We start from the raw sequence: 22,761 nt of genomic DNA on the forward strand, positions 1-22,761 counted from the left end.
TGTGGGTGGTGTGGGGGATGGTGTGGGTGGTGTAGGGGATGGTGATTCTCGCATCTCAGATTATTATTGACACCAAAAGAGCATGAAAGATATTATAATGAAGCACCACTCAACAAAGAAACAAACTAATGTGTCCTGGCATATGTTAAAAAAAAAAAAAAATAAGAAGGTTGTTGGGGCCGGACGGATGGAACGAATTCCGCACTGGAACGAATCGGCTTCGCCCCATATAGTTCGTTCAAGTGAGGACACACTGTAGAAGAGAAGACTCGGGTATACAAAGTTTAAAAATAAAGAGTATAAAGGCATGAACTTGTAAGCCGTACCCTAGAGTACGAACTCACAAAACCAATCCTTTACTTCCTTACTTATAGTGTAGATATGTTATTTTAAAACAGGGATATAGAGCCAATGTGCATTTATAAACACTTCAAACCTTCAAACACAAGAGTAACAACGTGGGACCGGTACCATATTTTTTGAATTTAGAACTCGACAATCAAAGTACAGTACATGCATTACATTTATTAAAACACAGGAAATGGGACAATACACTACCAAGGAATAACATCTCGCTCACCATTAATGACAGTATTCCAGTCACAGAGATATAATGGAGGTAAATAACCCCACACAGTGAGGTGGACTCCTCACCAGCACACACCACACACCCGCAGCGTGTGAAGTCTCGCTCCTCCCACTCTGTCCTCGTAGAGTGCTGGGACGGTACTCTCACGAAAACTTGTGGGAAAACTTAACACACACAATCATACACATTTACTAATGTTCAATTTAACATACTCTCACATTACTGGAGTGAAGACACAGGAATGCAAAGGTTAAGAATAAAGAGAGACAAGACTCAGGAACACAAATGTTACGAGTAAGGGGAGACGACTCAGGTACACAAAGGTTATAAGAAAGAGCAGACAAGACTCGGGTACACAAAGGTTACAAGTAAGGGGAGACAAAACTCAGGTACACAAAGGTTACAAGGGGTTGACAAGACTCAGGTACACAAAGGTTACAAGTAAGGGAGACAAGACTCGGGTACACAAAGGTTACGAGTAAGGAGAGACAAGACTCAGGTATATTAATACACTCACCAACACACGTTAGCAACAACTGTTATGAGCCACCAGTCCCTCATAATATCCACCCCACCCGGTATGAGAGTTATAGTATTCCATACTTATACCCTGTTTGGACTGGCTTATAACCCATTAATATGCAATACAGTATGTGTAGTTAGGTAGGCAGTACAGTGGAACCTCGAATGACGAATTTAATCCATTCTGGCACCGTGGTCGTCATGTGAAACTGACGTAATTCAAAACGAAGTTCCCCATTGAAAATAATGTAAATAGAAATATTCCGTTCTACTACCGAAAATCATCAGTATGATATTCGATGTTATAAATAATGGAGTAGCCTACCTCACATACACTGAACAAACCCTTTATGACATTTTTCTTTCTTCAAATTTGTTCAATTTTGTTTTCTTTTTTTCTATTTTGTACAGCAATAGGTTTGTTCGGTGTTTGTCAGGTAGGCTGCTCCATGTTTCTTAAAAAAAAAAAAAATTAAAAAATTAAGAATTTTGAAAAACAGAACAATTGTCAAAAAAGATTCATTCGGTGTTCAGTAGGTAGACTGCTCCATGTTTCTTAAATAAAAAAAAAAAATAAAATAATAAAACAGTTGAAAGACTTTGAAAAACGGACAAATGCCATAAAGGTTCATTCAGTGTTTGTCGGGTAGGCTGCTCCATTATGACAATCTTTCTGTGTTTCAAATGTGTTCCATTTGTTTTGTATTTTTCATTTATTTTTCAATAATGGAACAGCCTACCCGCCAAACGCTGAACGAACTTATATGGCATTTGTCCGTTTTTCAAAGTGCTTTAACTTTTTTTATTCTTTTTTTTTATTTAAGAAACATGGAGCAGCCTACCTGACAAACAACAAACAAACCTTTTTGACATTTGTTCTTTTTTTTTAATTAGTTTTGTTTTTTCTACAAAAAAGTCAATGCTTTACAACATCCCAGCATCAATAGCATCATTAACCATTGAGCCGCTAAGGGTCATAATGGCTTCAACACCCACAGGCGCAACAAAAAAATAAATATAAAAAATTCTTTCGTCTTATAAAAGTGTTCATTTGTGTTCCATGGTCACGGAAAAAATAACAAAATAATCGTAGGTGGCATATTTTGGCCACAATCGGGTGGGGAAGTCTGGCAAAAAAGAAGCGTTGACAGAGTAGTCGCCAGACGAGATCTGCTCTGCCCGAGCTGTCAGGCGGGGTGTTGTCACAAAGATATTATTACCTAATTATTTCAATGTCTCTGATTGATTTTTTTTGTTGTTGTTTGCCAGTAATATTATTCAATAGTGTGTATTGTGATATACTGTATTTATATAATAAAATATGTGAACCATCGCTATACTCAAAATTATGGTGTGCATATTAGTGATTCAATTATTATGTTCATAAAACAATAAACAAATAGTTTTGCTGTTATTATACAATATACACAGGTTATATAAAGGTATCTGCATGTTTTACTCACCATAACGAACCACTAAGTTGGTACAGTATTGTGAGTCAAAATGTAACGGGGAGTGACCGCCACACACCAGCCAGCCACTTGCTGCCACTCCCTCCCTCAACAACACCTAATTTGCCCACATTCTCCTCCCACGCTACTGTTTTTGCATTTACTCACTATACACAGACTTTATATATAAGTATTTACATGTTTTGTTCACCATAACTATACATCTAAGCATGTATGGTGAATAAAGACAATAAGACATAGCTACTCACACAGTCAGCTGGTGGCGGCCGCCTTCACTGGTTTGGGGCCAGATGCACTAATATTTCTCCTCCAACAATACTGTTTGTGGTGTTATTACACTATATACACACATTATATATAAGTATCTACATGTTTTATTCACCATACCTGTACAATTAAGCTGGTATGGTGCCCAAAGACCATAGTGGCCACCAGTAAACAAGAAGACATGTCTTGCAGACGATGCACCTCCCTCACCAAAATGGTGGCCCCAACATACTTCTATTGCTGTTATTACACTCTCTACACACGTTATATATAAGTATCTACATTTGTGTTCACCATAGTGAACCACTAAGCTGGTGTGGTAATTCCAGTCAATAAAAGGTGGCCACACACAGTCAGAAGATGACGCCACAACCCTCCCTCCCTCAACATTACTCCTTCCACCATGGAGCAAAGCGCTAAATATCACCACAATCCTGCTATTATCAGAATCCTGGTCAGTTTGATCACATTCAGGGGGTCTTCTGTAATACTATCATTGCTAAATAATAGCATGAACATATATATTTGACATTTTTAGGCGATGCTGTGGTCACAAGCTGAACAGTGGTTCTGTGAGCTCATGCCGCAAGCATCAGCCTTGGTGGCTCACTCAGTACTGAAGCTCTCACACCCAGGAATGTTGGCCAGGATTTTTTTTCTAGGTGGTTTCTGTCAACTATCGGTCGTGGCTGCACTATAGCTGCCCCCTATCCTATGCGGGGTGTTTAAATTAAGGCACTAAACACTAAAACAGCTATTAATGTATAATGTTAAACAAAGAAAAATAATTTATTTGCATCGTCGGAGGAGTCCGAGAATCTGCGAGAAGCAGCGCGACCCCACCATGTGGTGTTGACATTATTCAAACGAGCGCTCGCCTAACAAGACGAATTGTCGGCGATCGGGGTGTTCGTTAACCAAATTGCTTGCTATTTGAGGCGGTCGTCACTCGAGGTTCTACTGTAATGGATTTATAAGTGTTTCAGGTTCTCCTGTAACAGGGGTGGGGGAAATAGCTCTCTCTTATCCATTATTCCACCCCCTCAGTTAACTAACGAGGCCGGGGGAAACAGCTCTCTCTAGTCCCTTATCCCGCCCTCAGTTAGCTAACTATTCTAGAGCACCCTCCAGAGTTCCTACAGCAGCCTCTCTTGTTCAGCACCTTGTAACCTAGGTATTTGACTACCTATGTGCGGGTACTACAAGGCGCCGTAACTTGATCAGCTACCCGAAACCCTAGAGAACTCTAGAATACATTTCACTGCCACAAACGTATAAGAGAAACGAAAGGGAAAAGATGAATAATGAAGTAATTAGTGAGGGTTTGGGGTGAGAGAGGTGGGAGGAGCGAGGAGGGTCGTCAGTTGAAAGTGAGAGTTTAAAGGAGGGGTGGAGGGAGAGGAGTAGATAGGTAGAAGTAGAAAAGTAGATAGTAGAAGTAGAAGAGTAGATAATAGAAGAAATGCTGCCACCATCCATTCTAGACCATTACATACAAGACAAGGAATGAACTTGTCTGTATCACCATATTCTCAAAGAGGTTAACACGAGGTCATTATTAGTCTGTTCCATCTGTATCATGTACTCATTAAAATCATGAACCCAGTAACCGCAGAGGCTTTCTCACCTCACTCAAAAACTCTAGGGAACAAAGTTAAAGACAATTTAAATAATAAATTCAACAATTATATTTTTCATGATAAGTATCATAATTTAAGCCATTCAACTTAATGTTCAAGATACAAAGTGAGTCATTATTCAGGAATTCGAGAACCCTACAATTTGACTGCCCCTGATCCTCACACAACCCTTGTAAACACGACCAAGTCACCTTAATGTTCAACTCACCAAGTGTCTGCCTATAGCTGGATAGAGGGGGAGGGAGGGGTCTGTAGTTGACAGAGACTGCCCCGCCCTGCCGGCTGACAGCCTCCCTGGCTAGGCTGTCTCCTGTTCTGTCCCTCTTTCTATGCTTTCTCAGTATATATTGGGAAACCTAGTAGCTAACTCCGCCCACAAGTAGATAGCCTCAGGCACTCTACCAAGCCACTCCTTAAACGTCGGCATGTTTGACGGACCTACCCGGCTATCAGGCTACAATTAACAGAAGCAAGGTGAAATTCGCATGATCTGACCTCAGGTCACTTGAGGTCATTAACGCTTAGAGGTGTGAGTTTCAGGTCGACAAACTGGCGCCTCTCAGATCCTGTCTCTGACTCATGTATCTCTATGTATGTAAAACTAAACCAAACACGTTTACGGTGTTACACTCCAAACAACAGGGATCAACAAAAACTGCATGATTTGCTCATCATCAGCTCTCCTGAACTGCCTGAAGAACAAGGATGTGAGAACTACTCAGGTGTAGCTCATCAACTGATTAGATCAGAGATAAACTTTAACCCTTAACATGCTCAGGGTTTAACCCTTAACATGCTCTGGGTCTAATATCCTGCCATCCCCACAGGCGCATGTCATTTTGATTTTTTTTTTTTTTTTTTTTGCTAATCTGTTTGTTTCACTGATCACGGGAAAAAAAAAATCCTTTGTACTTACTTTTGTTGCATAGAGCCGGAAAGCTCAGTGATGACGTCACAATCTGCATGTTCGCTCATGCAGTACACGCCCCAGAGGCGTTGTGCGCTGGTCCTCAAACAGCCAGAGTTGCCACAAATATTTTTCGCGCTATATATTTACAATGTCTAGGCGCAATGTATCCCAATTTTTTTTCACTAATTGTTTCAAATAATGTTTGAACATATTTGTATCAATAATTGTTGCATATTTGAGTATACACAGGCGCACACAAATTTTTCAATTACGGCAATATAATATGTCATTACAGTTTATATATTTATGTTCGCTTATATTTGTATATATTTACACACACGCTATCTGCTTATATGTTTACATATTTACACACTCGCCACGCTATACACACTTTGAAGCACACTTAGAAGTTTTCTAGACTGTGGTAGTCATTGAAGCAGTCGACAGCACATAATGGGATACCACAACGTTTCACACCATGTTTGCACAAGCTTCCGTTTCTTGTCTCTACGTGTCGTTGTTTTACACACAAGCAATCACGTTGGGCTATTGTAACGCTTCCCAGCTGGTGGCAAATACTTGAGTCTGTGTGCTAGGAAGCCTTCAGTGTGAGCGAAGCGTGGAGTACCGCATGCTGCAACAGTGGGTTTTGATGGGCCGCTGAATACCTGGGACTTCTTTTGCAAACTTTCTCTAATAACTGTATGCAGCATCAAATACAAAGTCACGGAAAGTGGGCTTACGTCCAGTTCTCACAAGGTACATGTTGAAACAGTTCAGTATGCTCATGTCCACAAGATGGAAGAAAACTTTTTTTCGTCCACCTACATGTCTTCCGCACACACTCTGCAGTGCCAATCATCATGTCTGATTTATCAATCACACCGCATGTTGATATATAGTCTAAAACACAGTCTGGCTTATACACTGTGCCTTTGTTTTTGGTTCACTTTCCCACTGTTCACCATTGTTCCATCATGAATTGTTGTCAACACGTTCACCTCTCTTTTGTCTTTCCACCGAACTGACAGAATGTTATCACTTTTCCTTCTCTGACATTCACCAACTGCAATGTCGTTGTCAAACACAGGCATTTCCCTTCGTGTGGCTTTACTGTACCAACCAATCCGGTTCTATTTTCTAGCAAGAACCGAGCTAGCAAGGGACTTGTATAGTAATCCGTGTATAAAATGTGTCCCTTGTTCATGCCACGGAGCCATGATGGTCTTCACTACACTCCCCGAGAATCCATGTTCGTCGTACCGGGAATGTCTACATCACTAGCCGAGTACAGAATCATGTGTAACACGTATCCTGTCTCACAATCACAAAGAACAAAAAATTTCAGGCCAAATCGGTTTCGTTTTGAGGGAATGTACTGTTTGAATGGACACGTCCCTTGAAAGTACGAGAGATTCATCAACCACCAGCTTCTGTGCTGGTACGTAAAAATCTCTGAATTTTCCAATAACATCGTTCATGTAGTGCCTCACTCGCCACAGTCTATCTTCAGGTGTTCGGTCCTGAACACTTCCAAAATGTAGACACCTGAGGAGTATCTGAAACCTGTCTCGTGACATATATTTCCCGAATAAAGGTGTTGGTATTGTATGGTCCTTGCTCCAATAGTCACTTATTGCATGTTTGTGACAGTGCTTCATCAACAAATAGAGTGCCAAAAACACATACATTTCCGCAACTGTGGTATTTTTCCAACGCTGCAGTCGTGAAGATTCTGTGATTTCCCTCTCAATCAGGTAAGCAGCATGCAGGTTCGTTTGGTGTACAATGTATTCCATGAGTGGTTCATCATAGAATGCTGTAAAATATTCCAACTCAGCCATGTCCTCACCTTGATTAGGGAAAAGGTTTGTAATCCCTACATCTTTATCGTCAAAGTGAGGAATATTAGGAATAAAATCGTCACCATCACTCCACTCAATTACACCAGGCGTCCTGCGAGATGCAGAGGAAAGACGGCGAGGAAGCGATGCATACCGGCGACCAGGAGCTGAATACAGTCTGCGAGAAGCACGGCGGCTACGTGCACGTGAGGTGGGTGCACGTAAGGTGGGTGCAGGTGAGGTGGATGCACGTAAGGTGGATGCACGTGAGGTGGATGCACGTGAACACGAGGGTCTTGTCCCTCATGTGGTGCCATGCGTGGCGCTTGGCTGGGCGAGATGCTGCTGACGCGACAATTTCTCGCCCAGTTACACCACTGGTACCAGCCACAGGCTCAATAAAACTATGATCTGAGTCACTAAACCCAGAAAAGGAGTCACCTCCCTCTGACTCGTCACCCTCAAACAGAAATATCCCAGGAACTGTGAGGTCGTGGTAGAATTGGGGTAGAAACTGGCCGAGGAGGCATGGGTGAGCGTAGAGGCCTCGCCATGGCATGGCGAGCATTGTCACTCTCACTGCTGCTGCTACTATCACCCGACAACTGTGTATAATCCTCATCATTGTCTGAATCATCAAACACTTTCTTTCACCTTCAGAGAATAATTCGTTGGGTGTATTTGCTCTGGGGTGAGGGATTGAGTGGTGCGTGCCCGTGAGGCGTTTGACCGTGCGCTCGCCATGGTGACTCGCTAAACTGAGGCCTCCCATGCCTTCGGTTCGTGAGCGGGAATTTTTTTCAAAATGGCCGCTGTTTACTATAGCCCCTGGGCAGCGTATGGGACCCCCAGCTACATCGCGGCCATTCAAATCGTGCCGGTACCCATAATCGTCATATGACGTGAAGCGCAGTTGACTGTAAAACGATTTACACTTCATATGACGTGATGCGCACTTTAAGGGTTAAATAAATGTGTGAGCATCTGGAGCAACCTGTTCTGATAACAACGATAACACCTCCTATTTTCTGGACATCAGGGTTAAAGAGATGCAAGCACCTGTTCGACACACAAAGATGAGTAGTAGTACAGAGGGTCCACAAAGTGGATATGCTGCTGCTGTCACCTGGAGGGCCAGATTTCACACATAATAATGAGTTAGTAAGTTATTATGCTGTATTCTATTATATATCATATAAATACATTGCCCAATGGCAATACTGTTCAGTATTTCTTATGTCCCTTTATACAAAAGCCGACAACCACTTTTTTGTTTTTTGTTTTTACTTTTTTTCTCGTTTGTTTCTATGTGGATTTTGTTGTGACTTCTACATCTTGGAGAATACATATCAGGCACTAAGCATGTGAAGTTTGAACAAAATTGGTTTACATAATAATCAGCCACACGTGGCCGAAGTTGTGACTTTTTTTTTTTTAGCCAATTATTTGCAGAGTTTCAAACACTATTCTCTTTGTCTATTTAGCTGTATTCATGAATGAGGACCAGATGAGGGCCTTATCACTAATAAATGGGCAATAAAGTTATTGCAATAGTAAGTGTTTTCGTTATAATAACATAAGAACATAAGAATGACGGTAACTGCAGAAGGCCTATAGCCCATACGAGGCAGGCTTATATCCACCCAATCTCATTCATATATATATGTCTAACTTACTGTTTGACAGTTAAGGGACCCAGTGTATGTTTTCAGTTATCCCTAACTTATCCATATATTTTGTTATTTGGGGGGGGGGTATTTTTTCGTGACTTCATTTCAACATATATTGACCTACAACTTTCACATATTCGAGTATGAATGCCAAGCAATCTTAATTATAACCCTACAAAGATATGTCATAAAATTAGAAGTACTGTACTATATTCAATGTCGAGAACTTTAAATGCGTTTTGCTCTATGAAAAACATTTTCAAACTTTGAGACTTAATAAAAAAATCAGTTTCTGACTGATTTCTCACCATTTTTTACATATTATGTGCAAAGTTCTTAGTGCTAAGGTTCCTAGTGAATCGATTTGTCAAAAAGCCATAACATTTGGAATTTAAATATTTTTTTGTATAAATTTTGGCACATATTTGGATGGCTACATTTAAAAAATTGTTTTACAGTAAACTATACTCTAAAACAGTGATTTTCTCACTAGCAAATTGAACGTTATATGCCATTCTGAGACCATAATGAATAAAATAACAATTGGTGATATTGTAAGATATTTATACCAATTTGGAATTGTGAATTTATATATATATATATATATTTTTTTTTTTTTTACTTTTTTCCGTTCATGTTGTGAAGTTGATTTATAAGGAAAAAGTTGGAGCATTTGCCCATGAGGATTCTGCACAAAAACTGAGTGCGTATGAGGAAGTTTCGGTGGCCCATGCACCAGGCCCCTTAATACGCTCACCGTCACTGGTTAATGACAATATCATGATTAATGCAACATCACCATCTCTAGTTATTGACATCAACATGATTAAACACACACACTGGTAGTACAGGAATAATAAAATTGTCCTTACCATCATTAATGGGGCAGAAGTTGTGTTTGCTATCGTCCTGGGTAGCAGAAACAGAGACTGGAAGCAGTATTACCTGTTAGGGGAAAATAAAACAAATTTAAGGTTTCTATGACTAAAATTTTCCCACCAAAACCATAGAACATATTTACCAAAAAAATTTAATTTTTTATAGGTATTGTGCTTAGAGCAGAAGGAGGGTGGGCAGAAGTAAGGAAGGTGGGCAGGAGTATGGAGGGTGGGCAGCATGAATAAGGAGGGTGGGGCAGGAGTAAGGAGGGTGGGCAGGAGTAAGGAGGGTGGGCAGGAGTAAAGATGGTGGGCAGGAATAAGGAGAAGTGGGCAGGAGTAAGGAGGGTGGGCAGGAATAAGGAGGGTAGCCAGGAGAAAGGAGGGTGGGCAGGAGTAAAGAGGGTAGCCAGGAGTAAGGAGGATGGGCAGGAGTAAGGAGGGTGGGCAGGAGTAAGGAGGGTGGGCAGGAATGGGGAAGGGGGTATGGGCATGTTCTCGGCTGCCTCCCCTCCCGTCTCAAACAGCCTACGTAATACAAACCACGTGCATTAACCCTTAAGCTGCTACAGCCTGGCCTATAAAAGCTGGGGCTGGGCAAAAAAATATTTGAATTATGTGAAAATTAATACTAAATGTTGAACAAATCTCCAGCTTATTTGCTTAAGCATCAAGAAAGTTTCACCCCAATGTTTTCAGAAATGTACTTTAGACAATTTTTTTTAACAAGGAGAACATTTTGTTGATAAGGAGAACAGCTCCTATAAAATGGAACTGAGGGATAATGCAGTAATAAAGAGATGCAACACCTGTTCAATGTACAAAGAAGAATAGTAGCAAGAAGTGTCCATAAAGTGGATATGCAGCTGGTGCCTTTATAGCATTGCTGAGTAATACATAATAATACCAATAATAATGAGTATGTTATCATGCCCTATTTTGTTATATATCATAAAAATGCATTGCCTAATGTTAATATCTGTTACTTTCACCAAAGTCTAATAAATATTTTTTGGGGGTATATTTTTTTTTCTAATTTGTTTATTATCTGATGTTGTTATAACCTCTACATCCTAGAGAATGCATACCCATCCCTAACTATGTCAAGATAGAATGAAATTGGTTATCCAAATAAACCAGTCCACAACTGGCAGAAATTGGGACTTTGAATTTTTTCAACTGAATTTTTCACAGATTTCAAATTCTATTTTCTTTGTCTCTTTAGGCGGTTTTGATGATTAGGGACCAGATTAGGGCTTTATCACTTTTATAAAGTATACATTTTTATCCCCTAAATCATTACAATTATCCCAATATTTTGTTTTTTTGAGGGTTATTTTTTTCTTGACACCATTCCAACACACATTGACCTACAACTTTCACATACTCGAGTACGAATGTCAAACAACGTTTATTAAAACATATAGTAAATTAATGAATTAGAAACTACCTTATTCATTGTCGATAACTTCAATTATCTCAAAAACTAGAGTTTCAACTTTGAGTCAGCTTCAAAAATATCCAGTTTCTGACCAATTCTCACCATTTTACAAATAATGTGCACAGCTGTCTGTTCTACAATCTTATTAGAATGGACTTTTCACAAACCCTAAACGTTTGAAATTATCCTTTTTTTTCTAAATTTGGTGCATAATTCAAATGCCACATTGACAATTTTTTTTAGTAAACTAAACTGAGAACATATATTCTAAATCTATGAAAATGAAGATCATATACTATTCTGAGAGCATAATAACACCAAAGGAACAATTGGTGATAGTTTATATTTTTGCAGCTGATTTCAAAAATCTGAAGTTTTCAATATTCACTTTTATAATTATTATTTATTTTCTTAATTTTCAAGTTACGTTTGTGATCATTTAGACAAAGTTGCAGGATTTGCTAGTATGCACAAAAATTGGAAAGCATTAGAGCAAATTTGAGAAATTGAACTTTGCCATCAGGTCCTGTTGTATATGTATGCCATGGACAGCTCAAGCATCATGAAAGTTTCATCCCAATATTTTTAGGAAATGTATTTACAAAAAAAAAAATTAAAAGGAGAACAGCTCCATTTAACTGGAACTGAGGGATAATGCAGTAATAAAGAGATGCAAGCACTTGCCCGATGCACAAAGAAGAATAGTAGCAAGAAGTGTCCACAAAGTGGATATGCAGCTGGTGCCTGTATAGCATTGCCGAGTAATACATAATAATACCAATAATAATGAGTACGTTATCATGCTCTATTTTGTTATACAGAGCACCACTTGGTTTCCGAACCCCTTGGGGACGAGACCCGTCGGTTAACATGTAAGTTCATATACGAGAAATAGAGGGGAAAAAATAAACTAGAAATGTAAAAAGAAATTTTTCTGAAAAAATTCATGAAAAAACTCTAGGGAAAAAAATCGACAGGTCCATAGCAATAAATGCGATCGTGTTTTGTTTGTACTCACCAATAAGTGAAGTCCTGATCCGCTTTATAAAAGTCCTTAATTGTTCCTAACTGATTATTAAGACGTCTGGCAAACATCCTCTGGATGTTTGCCAGCCTGCAGACACATCCTGCCAGCCTGCAGGCACATCCTGCCAGCCTGCAGGCACATCCTGCCAGCCTGCAGGCACATCCTGCCAAGCCTGCAGGCACATCCTGCCAGCCTGCAGGCAACATCCTGCCCAGCCTGCAGGCACATCCTGCCAAGCCTGCAGGCACATCCTGCCAGCCTGCAGGCACATCCTGCCAGCCTGCAGGCACATCCTGCCAGCCTGCAGGCACATCCTGCCAGCCTGCAGGCACATCCTGCCAGCCTGCAGGCACATCCTGCCAGTCTGCAGGCACATCCTGCCAGCCTGCAGGCACATCCTGCCTAAAATATACGATGATGTACTGTACATTTAAGAAACAAATCTGGGTCACAGGTCTGTGGAGTGTGGTTAGGCTTACGGAGTCAGCCGGTCCCTCCCCCACCACCAACACACCTCCCCCTCTCCCCCCACCCCAAACCCATACACACACACACACTCTCAAAGGTCACGTGGTTCACGGTTCACTTCAACACCCATATATCGCTTCCTGCCTGCCTGCCTCCTTCCCAGCCTTGCAAGCCTGACTGCCTCCTTCCCAGCCTGCCTGCCTGCCTGCCTGCCTCCTTCCCAGCCAGCCTGCCTGCCTGCCTCCTTCCCAGCCAGCCTGCCTGCCTGCCTCCTTCCCAGCCAGCCTGCCTGCCTGCCTCCTTCCCAGCCTGCAAGCCTGCCTGCCTCCTTCCCAGCCTGCAAGCCTGCCTGCCTCCTTCCCAGCCTGCCAGCCTGCCTGCCTCCTTCCCAGCCTGCAAGCCTGCCTGCCTCCTTCCCAGCCTGCAAGCCTGCCTGCCTCCTTCCCAGCCTGCAAGCCTGCCTGCCTCCTTCCCAGCCTGCAAGCCTGCCTGCCTCCTTCCCAGCCTGCAAGCCTGCCTGCCTGCCATCATGCTAACGGGTAGTGTGGTGTTAGGCCTTATCTTCGGAATGAGCCGGTCCTCGCCCCCACCACCCGCCCCCCTACATCCCATACTCCTCTTTTAAAGGTCACGCGGAATTCAACCGCATGACTACCACTCACTCCCTGCCTGCCAGCCTCCCTGCAAGCTAGCCTTCCTGCCTGCCTGCCTGCCTGCCTGCCTGCCTGCCTGCCTGTGCCTGCCTGCCTGTGCCTGCCTGCCTGTGCCTGCCTGCCTGCCTGCCTTTTCCCTCCCTAATTCTCACTACTTCCGTCCCTTCCTGCCTACCTCCTAGCATCTCTCCCTACCTCCCCCTCCCTCTTAGCATCTCTCCCTCCCTCCCTCCTAGCATCTCTCTCTCCCTCCCTCCCTTTCTGACTAATTCTCCCCCCCTCTCACTGATTCTCCCCCCTTTCTCATACTGCCTCCCACCTAAGCTCCCTCATCCATCCACCCACTGGTCAGCCATCACTGACGCAATGCGTGCATTTGGAGCCGACATGGTGCACAGATGTTTCTTGATTGTGCAGATATGTAAAACAAAAGCACAGAATGAACATTCCAGCCTTATGGCAATTCAAAATAATAGGAATAATAGGCCGTGAATCTGTGAAGTCACAGTGGGCAAACTGGACCATCTCCCACCCACCACCACAAGCCGGCGTGACGCTTGGCGGACCCCTTCCTACCCGAACTTTGTTCGGGTAGGAAGGGGTCCGAACTTTGTTCTACCCGAACTGTTCATGCATGTTCTACCATGCTACCCGAACTTCGGGTAGCATGTTCTACCATGCTACCCGAACTTTGTTCGGGTAGCATGACTCCCCAACCCCAATCGAGAAACTGGAAGTTTCGTATAACTAAAGTTCGGAAACCAAGTGGTGCTTTGTATATCATAAAAATGCATTGCCTAATGTTAATATCTGTTACTTTCACCAATGTCCATTTTTTTGTCTCCTTTGTTTATTATCTGATTTTGTTGTAATCTCTACATCCTGGAGAGTACATACCCATCCCCAAACTATGTCAAGATAGAATGAAATTGGTCACCAAATAAATCAGTCACACCTGGCAGAACTTGGGACTGAATTTTTTGACAGTTTTCAGATTTCAAATTCTATTTTCTTTGTATCTTTAGGTGGTTTTGATGATTAGGGACCAGATTAGGGCTTTATAACTTTTTATACAGAATACATTTTTATCCCCTAAATCCCTAGTTAATCCCTATATTTTATTTCTTGGGGAGGGGGGGTATTTTTTCTTGACCTCATTATAACACATATTGACCTAAAAGTTTAATATTCGAGTACGAATGCCAAACAACCTTTAATAAAACATATAAGTAAATTAATGAATAAGAACTAAATTATTCATTGTCGATAACTTCAACTTCAATTATCTCTAAAACTAGAGTTTCAACTTTGAGTCAGTTTTAAAAAATCCAGTTTCTGACCAATTCTCACCATTTTTTACAAATAATGTGCACAGCTGTCTCTTTTACAATCCTATTAGAATGGATTTTTCCCAAACCCTAAATGTTTGGAGTTATCAATTTTTTTTCTAAGTGTGGCATATAATTCAAATGCCACATTGACAATTTTTTTTACAGTAAACTAAACTGAAAACATACATTCTAAATCTATGAAAATGAAGATCATATACTACTCTGAGAGCATAATAACACCAAAGGAATAATTGGTGATAGTTTATATTTTTCCAACAGATTTAAAAATCTGATGTTCTCAATATTCAATTTTATAATTATTTTTTATTTCTTATCTTTTAAGTTACATTTGTGATCATTTAGACAAAGTTGCAGGAATTGCTAGTATGCACAAAAAATTGGAAAGCATTAGAGCAAATTTGAGAAACTGAACTTTGCCATCAGGTCCTGTCGTATATGCTCCCAAAATATGGTGTATATGGTCCCGAAACACTATGCGTGCTAGTGGCTTTACAAGAATGGTAATTTAACTTAATTTCTAAATTCTCTGTTAACCCCCCAATATATCTTCTTGTAAATAAATAAATAAATAAATAAATATGTATGCCATGCACAGCTTAACCCTTCAATTGCGCATCGCATCATATGATGCTTTGACCGACTTGCAGTAAATTGCGCATCGCATCATGTGATGCTTTGGAGTACTATGCAAGATTTAAACGGCCCGCGGATACACGGGGTTCACCACACCTTCATCAGGGCTCTTGTAAACAGACGCCATTTTTTTTTAAAATCGTGGGCCAAACTCCCGGGTGTTAGGGGCCTCAGTATTGAGTCAGCTACCAAGCCTGATGCACGCAGCATGAGCTCACAGCACTGCTGTTCAGCTTGTGAAAACAACATCGCCTAAAAATGCCATAATATACTTGTTCATGCTATTATGTAGCGATGATATTATTACAGAAGACCCCTGACTGTGATAAAACTGACCAGGGTTCTGATAATAGCAGGATTGTGGTGATATTTGGCGCTGTGCGCCATGGAGGGAGGAGTAATGCTGTGGGAGGGAGGATGGTGGCGTTGTCTTTTGAGTGTGTGTGGCCACCTTTTATTGACTGCACTCACCATACCAGCTTAGTGGTTCGCTATGGTGAACACAAATGTAGATACTTATATATAACGTGTGTATAGTGTGAGATAATAGCGAGAGTAGGAGGTTGGGACCCGCCATTTTGGTGAGGGTGGAGCGTCGTCTGCAGGATTTATCATGTTGTTTACTGATGATCACGATGGTCTTTAGGCACCATACCAGTTTACTTGTACAAGTATGGTGAATAAAACAGGTAGATATTTATATATAATGTGTGTATATAGCGTAATAACACCACAAACAGTATTGTTGTAGGAGAAATATTAGTGCGTCTGGCCGTGAGGGCGGCCGCCACCAGCTGACTGTGTGAGTAGCTACATCTCTGTGCCTTTACTCACCATACAAGCTTAGATGTACAGTTATGGTGAACAAAACATGTAAATACTTACATATAACGTCTGTATATAAAAGCAAAAACAGTATGGTGGGTGGAGAATGGTGGCAAGTCAGGTGAGGGAGGGAGTGGCAGCCAGTGGCAGCCAGTCACTGCCTGCCACTGCCACTGCCACTCAGCATACCAACTTAGTGGTTCGTTATGGTTAACAAACCATGCAGATACTTACATATAACCTGTGTATATAGTGTAATAACCGACAAAGTACTTGTTCACTGTTTGATGAACATAATTGAATCAACAATATGCACACCATATTTTTGAGTACAGCGATGATTCACTCATTTTATTATATAAATATATCACACTACACACTATTGAATAATATTACAACAAAAAAACTACGAAAAATCAATCAGACATTGAAATAATTAGGTAATTATCTCTTTGTGGAAACTCTGGCCTGACAGCTGGCGATCAACAGACCGCCTGGGACGCACGCTCAGTCAGCGCCTGATTTTTGTCAAACTTCCCCGCCCTATAATGGGTAATATATGCCACTTACGATTTTTTTATTATTTTTCCCGTGATCAGTGAACACAAATTAACAGGTTAGGAAGAAAAAATAATTTTTTTTTTTTTTTTTGGTATGCGCCTGTGGGTGTCAAATGGTATATAGCTATGCGCCATTTAAGGGTTAAGTGTTAATACAGAACTGTACTGTATAAAATGTATAAAACTTCAAACTAACAATAATAATATTTTAAATAAAACAATTTGTAAGTTAATTCTATTAGAAATGTTGCTGAAAGACTTGCTGTAAAGTTAAACATAGACAATTTCAAGGCTAGCACTGAATAGGTATGTCGATTTAAAGAGAGGCAATGCATCATTAACAAGAAAATTTGTGGCGAGGCATTAAGTGCAGATGTTGGAAGTGATAATGCATATAAGTATAAACTTTCTCAGCACATGATATCTAATAATCTAAGCTGATTTTAAGTGTACAAAGCAGATGAAACAGGCTTTAACTGAAAGATATGTATATAATAAGATATATGATATTTAACTGAAACTATATATTATGAAAGATATTGTAATGAAGCTCACAACAAAGAAACAAACTAAGATTCAAAAGTTTTTGGTATGGTTTCACAGTAGGCCTACAGGACCAGCACCCAGCACTAGCAAGGACTCACCTTCCAAGGATGTCCAGGCAACTGGACCAGCACCCAGCACTAGCAAGGACTCACCTTCCAAGGATGCTCAGGCAACTGGACCAGCACCCAGCACTAGCAAGGACACACCTTCTGAGGATGCCCAGGCCACTAGACCAGCACCCAGCACTAGCCATAACTTACCTGGGAGTGCCAATTGAGCTGTACAGCACAGTTTTAATGACATTAAATGTACAAAGTGTAGTTTATATGATATAAGTGTACTGCAGTAGTGTGATTCTAGTGGTCTGTACTTTATGTACAGACTGTAGTGTATAATGTACATTTGTTAGAAAAGTTACTGTTCTTTAAACAATTTATATTCATATGTGTGGCACTCTCAGGATATTAAGGCTAACAAAGTTTGCACTACAAAACTCAACTGGTAGGGTAAGTACAGTACTGTAACGTGTAATATCAATTTATTTCATTGCAATTCAAATTCTTTGTTATTTAAATTTTTCAAAAGGCAAATGTGTACTGGCATATGTATTATTAATTTTTTTTGGGGGGGAAGGGGAATGCTGGGGCCGGATTGATGGAATGAATTCCACACTGAAATGAATCGGCTACGCCCCCATATAGTTCGTTCAAGCGAGGGCACACTGTATTACTCATATAATTTCTACATTTACTGTCTACATTTAATGTCATTTAATTTCATGCATTTCTTTGATAAAATGTTTACTCGTATCCTTTATGATCTTGGTTATTTGTAAGTGTTGGCCCCATTAACCTTAAATTATAGTATGTTTATGTTACTCTATGTTCTGATATGTTCCAAGAAAATGTCATGAGGAGCAGTTCTAAATTACACCTTGTATTTCCATTCTGTAATTAATGTAAATAAACTACTGTACTGTTGCTAGAACTACTGACTCCATAATGTAATAATCTATGCCTGTACTCTGACTATACTCTGTACCTGTAAAGTAAGGCTGTAAAGTACCTGTACACATTTTTTGTCAATTTTACTGTAAATTATCTACTTAAAATTATCTGTTAGTTTAAGGACTTCCCCGAAACTCTATGCGTGCTAGTGGCTTTACAAGAATGTAAAATCAACTTCATTTCTATGTTCTCTCTTAACCCCCAATGTACCTTCTTGTATATAAATAAATAAATGCTTGTCATCCTTATGTATCACCTTTGTATTAATTTTTTATTTTCCTTGAACATTCTCATTTTGTTAGCTTACTTCTCTTATAGTATTAAGTGTTTTACCCCATCACAACAATAATTAAAAAATTTCTATATTACTATTAATTTTGCCCGAAACGCTTTGTGTAATAGTGCCTTCATTAGTACAGTATGTGTAACTGCTGTCCCTTCAATTGAACAATACTCTTATTACACATAGAAATCACAATAGCGTGATGCATCAAATTTTTTTATTTATTTATTTAATTATTTAATTATTTATATACAAGAAGGTACATTGGGTTTGTGAGAATACATAGCATGGTATTTACAATCTTGTAAAGCCACTAGTATGCGCAGCGTTTCGGGCAGGTCCTTAATCTAACAGATAATTTTAAGTAGGTAAATTCTAGCGGAATTGATAAAATGATAACAGATACATTGCAAGAAAGAAAAAAAGTTAGATGAGAGAGATTAGTAGGAATATTAGAGCACATTGGTATATTAAAGTTCTGATTGATTGCATTGACAGCTTGATTGGTAATTTAAACAAAGATTAATAGGCACCATACAGCAAATTGAAAGCACATATAAGAAGACAGCAATGATCACAATGGTAAAGTTGTTTGGGTTGGGTTCATGAAGATTGGGAGATTGGGTAGCACTAGATACATTGCAATTTTAAAGCAACAAGGTAAAAAAACTATGCAGATGAGATTAGGTACTTTTTAGTTTTGTTTTTGAATGACACAAAAGTTGGACAGCTTTTCAATTCATTAGGGAGTGAGTTCCATAGACTAGATCCCATTATTTGCATAGATTGTGTGTATAGATTAAGTTTGACTCTGGGGATAACAAAGCGATATTTATTTCTGTTGTGGTGATAATGGGTCCTATTATATCTGTCCAGGGAGAGTTTCAGAACATAATTTGCATTTAAGAACAGGCCTTTGTAAATGTAGTTGACACAAGAGAATGTGTGGAGTGAGATTATGTTTAGCATGTTTAGGGAGTTAAACAAGGGGGCCGAGTGTTGTCTGAAAACAGAATTTGTTATTATTCTGATAGCAGATTTTTGCTGGGGGATGATGGACCTGAGGTGGTTTGCAGTGGTTGAACCCCATGCACAGATACCATAATTAAGATAGTGATAGATTAGTGCATAATATAGTGAGATGAGAGCAGAGTTAGGTACATAGTATCTGATTTTGGAGAGTATACCAACTGTTTTAGAGACTTTCTTAGTTATGTGTTGTATGTAGGTGCTGAAGTTGAGTCTCTTATCTAGGAATAGGCCAAGAAACTTTCCATCATTTCTATTACTAATGTTAACATTGTCTGTGTGAAGCTGAATTGCATTTGTTGATTTGCTTCCAAATAAGATGTAGTAGGTCTTTTCTATGTTAAGTGTTAGTTTGTTGGTTGACATCCATAAGTGGACTTTTTTTTAGTTCATTATTAACAGCATTATTTAGTGTATGTGGGTTGGGGTTAGAGTAGATAAAGGTAGTATCATCAGCAAACAATATAGGTTTCAGAATGTTGGTGACATTAGGCAGACCAATGATGTATATAAGAAATAGGAGAGGTCCCAAGATGCTGCCCTGTGGCACTCCAATGGTTATTGGTAGAGTAGGAGAGGATATATCATTGATAACTACACATTGGTGTCTATCACTAAGATAGGATTGGATATAGTCCAGGGCATGGCCTCGGACTCCATAATGATGCAATTTACATAAGAGGTAGTTGTGATTAACAGTATCAAAGGCCTTTTTCAGGTTAATGAAGAGTCCAATCGTTAACTCATTTTTGTCAAGGGCTGAGTAAATTATATCAAGGAGACTAATAATTGCGTTGCTAGTACTCTTTTTGGGAACGGAAGCCAACCTGACAGGGGCCGGGTATGTCGAATTTTACAAGGTAGGAGTAGAGCTGTTTGTAGATAATTTTTTCAAATATTTTTGATAGTATGGGTAGGTTTGATATGAACAAATTTGAAATGAGTTTGTTTGTTTGTTTGTTTCATTTCAAGTTTGATATGAACAAATCCACAAGAGCCGTGACGATGGTTCGAACCTACGTCCGAGTGTGTGTAATGAAGTAAGGGCGAAGAGGTAGAACAGATTATTGACAGAGCTCAGGTGCATGGGGGAATTGTGTAAAAACCTGGTTTGTGTCTTGGAGAGACTGCAGGATCCGTGGTAGGTCAAGTTGATTTCTCGGTTGCAATTCTTATCCGTGTCATAGCTCAGTCGATTAACCACCATGCTGCGCCGAGTTTATTGTGAAATTCCCCCTGTGCGCATGAAATAAAGTGTTCCCAAAATTCATTTTTTCTTTGTAAAATGATAAATTCCCTTCCCAGAACATGTCTGTGAGGAGATGGTTCACCAGCTCACTTACAATAGTGCTCTTATGCCTGTGGAGGCCAGTACACTTGTTAAGTGTGCGGACTTAAGCTTGGTAACCAGCAACCGAAACATCTAGTGTTTGGGCTCATGTGAGAGCCCCAGTCATCAGCAGTCCAGAAATGTTACCCTGGCCGGAGTAGCACGTCTGTGGACAGAGATATGCCGATAGCATCATCTCATAGCATGATGATATGAGAGTAGCAGAGATATGCCGATAGCAACCAGGAGGCCTGGTCGACGACCGGGCCGCGGGGACACTAAGCCCCGGAAGCACCTCAAGGTAACCTCATTGTATGGCTTGAGCGAGACTCAACTTTGCGCGGGAACAGCTAGGCCCGAGGCGTGGGGTGAGCTGTGGGCCACCCGCGCGCTAGCCAGTCGTCGTCATGGAAACAGCCGCCATCTTAGTAAACATCTTGAGCCGCCATGTTATTCGGCCATCTTGGAGTTGCCCTAGGGGCTGTGCTACACCGTCGCTGATTGGTTGAGAGGGGTAGGCCACTGTATGCCTTCCTCTCATTGGTTATTTCGAGGAGAACGCGGGTGTAAGCGTCATTCTGAACATAGCTGCCACTTTGTCAAGACGCTCTCTGTACTCAATTCGGCCAAATTGAGTATAGGGCGTCGTGGTGGCTTGATTACTCAACTGCTTCACCTCCTGCTTCATCGACGATGGGGGTCGTCACAGAATCCGGCCGAAGTTGTTGCTTGGATTGGAGAAAGACATTGTGTACAGTGGGTAGAGGTACAGTGATCTGGGATTGTGGGGTAATGTGCATACGAGCAGTAACAGACTTGCAGATCCCATACCAGTGATTATTAATAATACCTGCTAGTACTCTGTAGCAGTCGATGGGAACGGGGAAATTCCTGTCAGAGTTTTAAGGCAGATTTCCCATGTTTGTGTAAGATGCTATCGTTGTGCGCGTCACCTGGGTACGAACGCCTCACTTTACCGGTGGGTCGAGGGTGCGAACCGAGCCGTGTTGTGAGTGGGAGGGGTTCGAGTGTGCGCCAATTGTACGTTAAATACCACGTGATGTACTATCACCGCCTACGCCACCTACTACTGCCGTGACTGAGCCAGCCACCCGTAGCGGGGTGCCTGATGTATGGGAATGGTGTGTAAGCCGGCAGTATGAATGAGTAAATACCTATGTGTGTATTTCTGGTGATCAGTTAGTCTCTTAAAGCTTGAATTCGAAGTCAGGTGTTCCGTCCACATTGTCACGCAGCACCTGTGGAGGTGAAGTGAAGTGTGGACGAGGAGATAATCACCCTTTATTGTCATCTTGTCAGTCCAGAGGGACTTACCTCTTGTGTACACAGACGTACAGTGCGTGTGTGTGTGTGTGTGGGTACACACGGGAACAGAGTATACATAGATTAGCCACGGACAGAGAGGATGTCCATGTAATAATTATATTATTCCATTGTGATAATTAAATCATTTTTGATCGTCCGTGGGATGGAGTGATATCATTTCCATGTGTAGTCTTGCAGGTGTGGAATTCCAACACTGAGCGCTCAGGTTAATGTGTGTGTAACGTCAGTGATTCCTGGCAATGATTATTATGGAGTGTACCACAGTGTGGTCTTAATTTCTTGTATTGTTCCCAGGGACGTGACAAGTGTGATTTTTATATATATATATATATATATATATATATATATATATATATATATATATATATATATATATATATATATATAAAATTTTAAGATGAATAGGAAAACCAGGGATATACTGAACATCTTGTATCAGAATCTTTACTTTAAAAAACATAACGTTTC

General features: G+C 40.7%; 1 protein-coding gene across 1 annotated transcript in view; it reads right to left on the reverse strand.

Moving 5' to 3' along the window:
- LOC123748564 (uncharacterized) overlaps window positions 1-22,761 on the reverse strand; it is a 194,174-nt gene that overhangs the window by 143,081 nt on the left and 28,332 nt on the right. The gene's annotated exons all lie outside the window — the stretch shown is intronic.

The sequence above is a fragment of the Procambarus clarkii genome, chromosome 15 (genome assembly GCF_040958095.1).
Source record: "Procambarus clarkii isolate CNS0578487 chromosome 15, FALCON_Pclarkii_2.0, whole genome shotgun sequence".
NCBI lineage: Eukaryota > Metazoa > Arthropoda > Malacostraca > Decapoda > Cambaridae > Procambarus > Procambarus clarkii.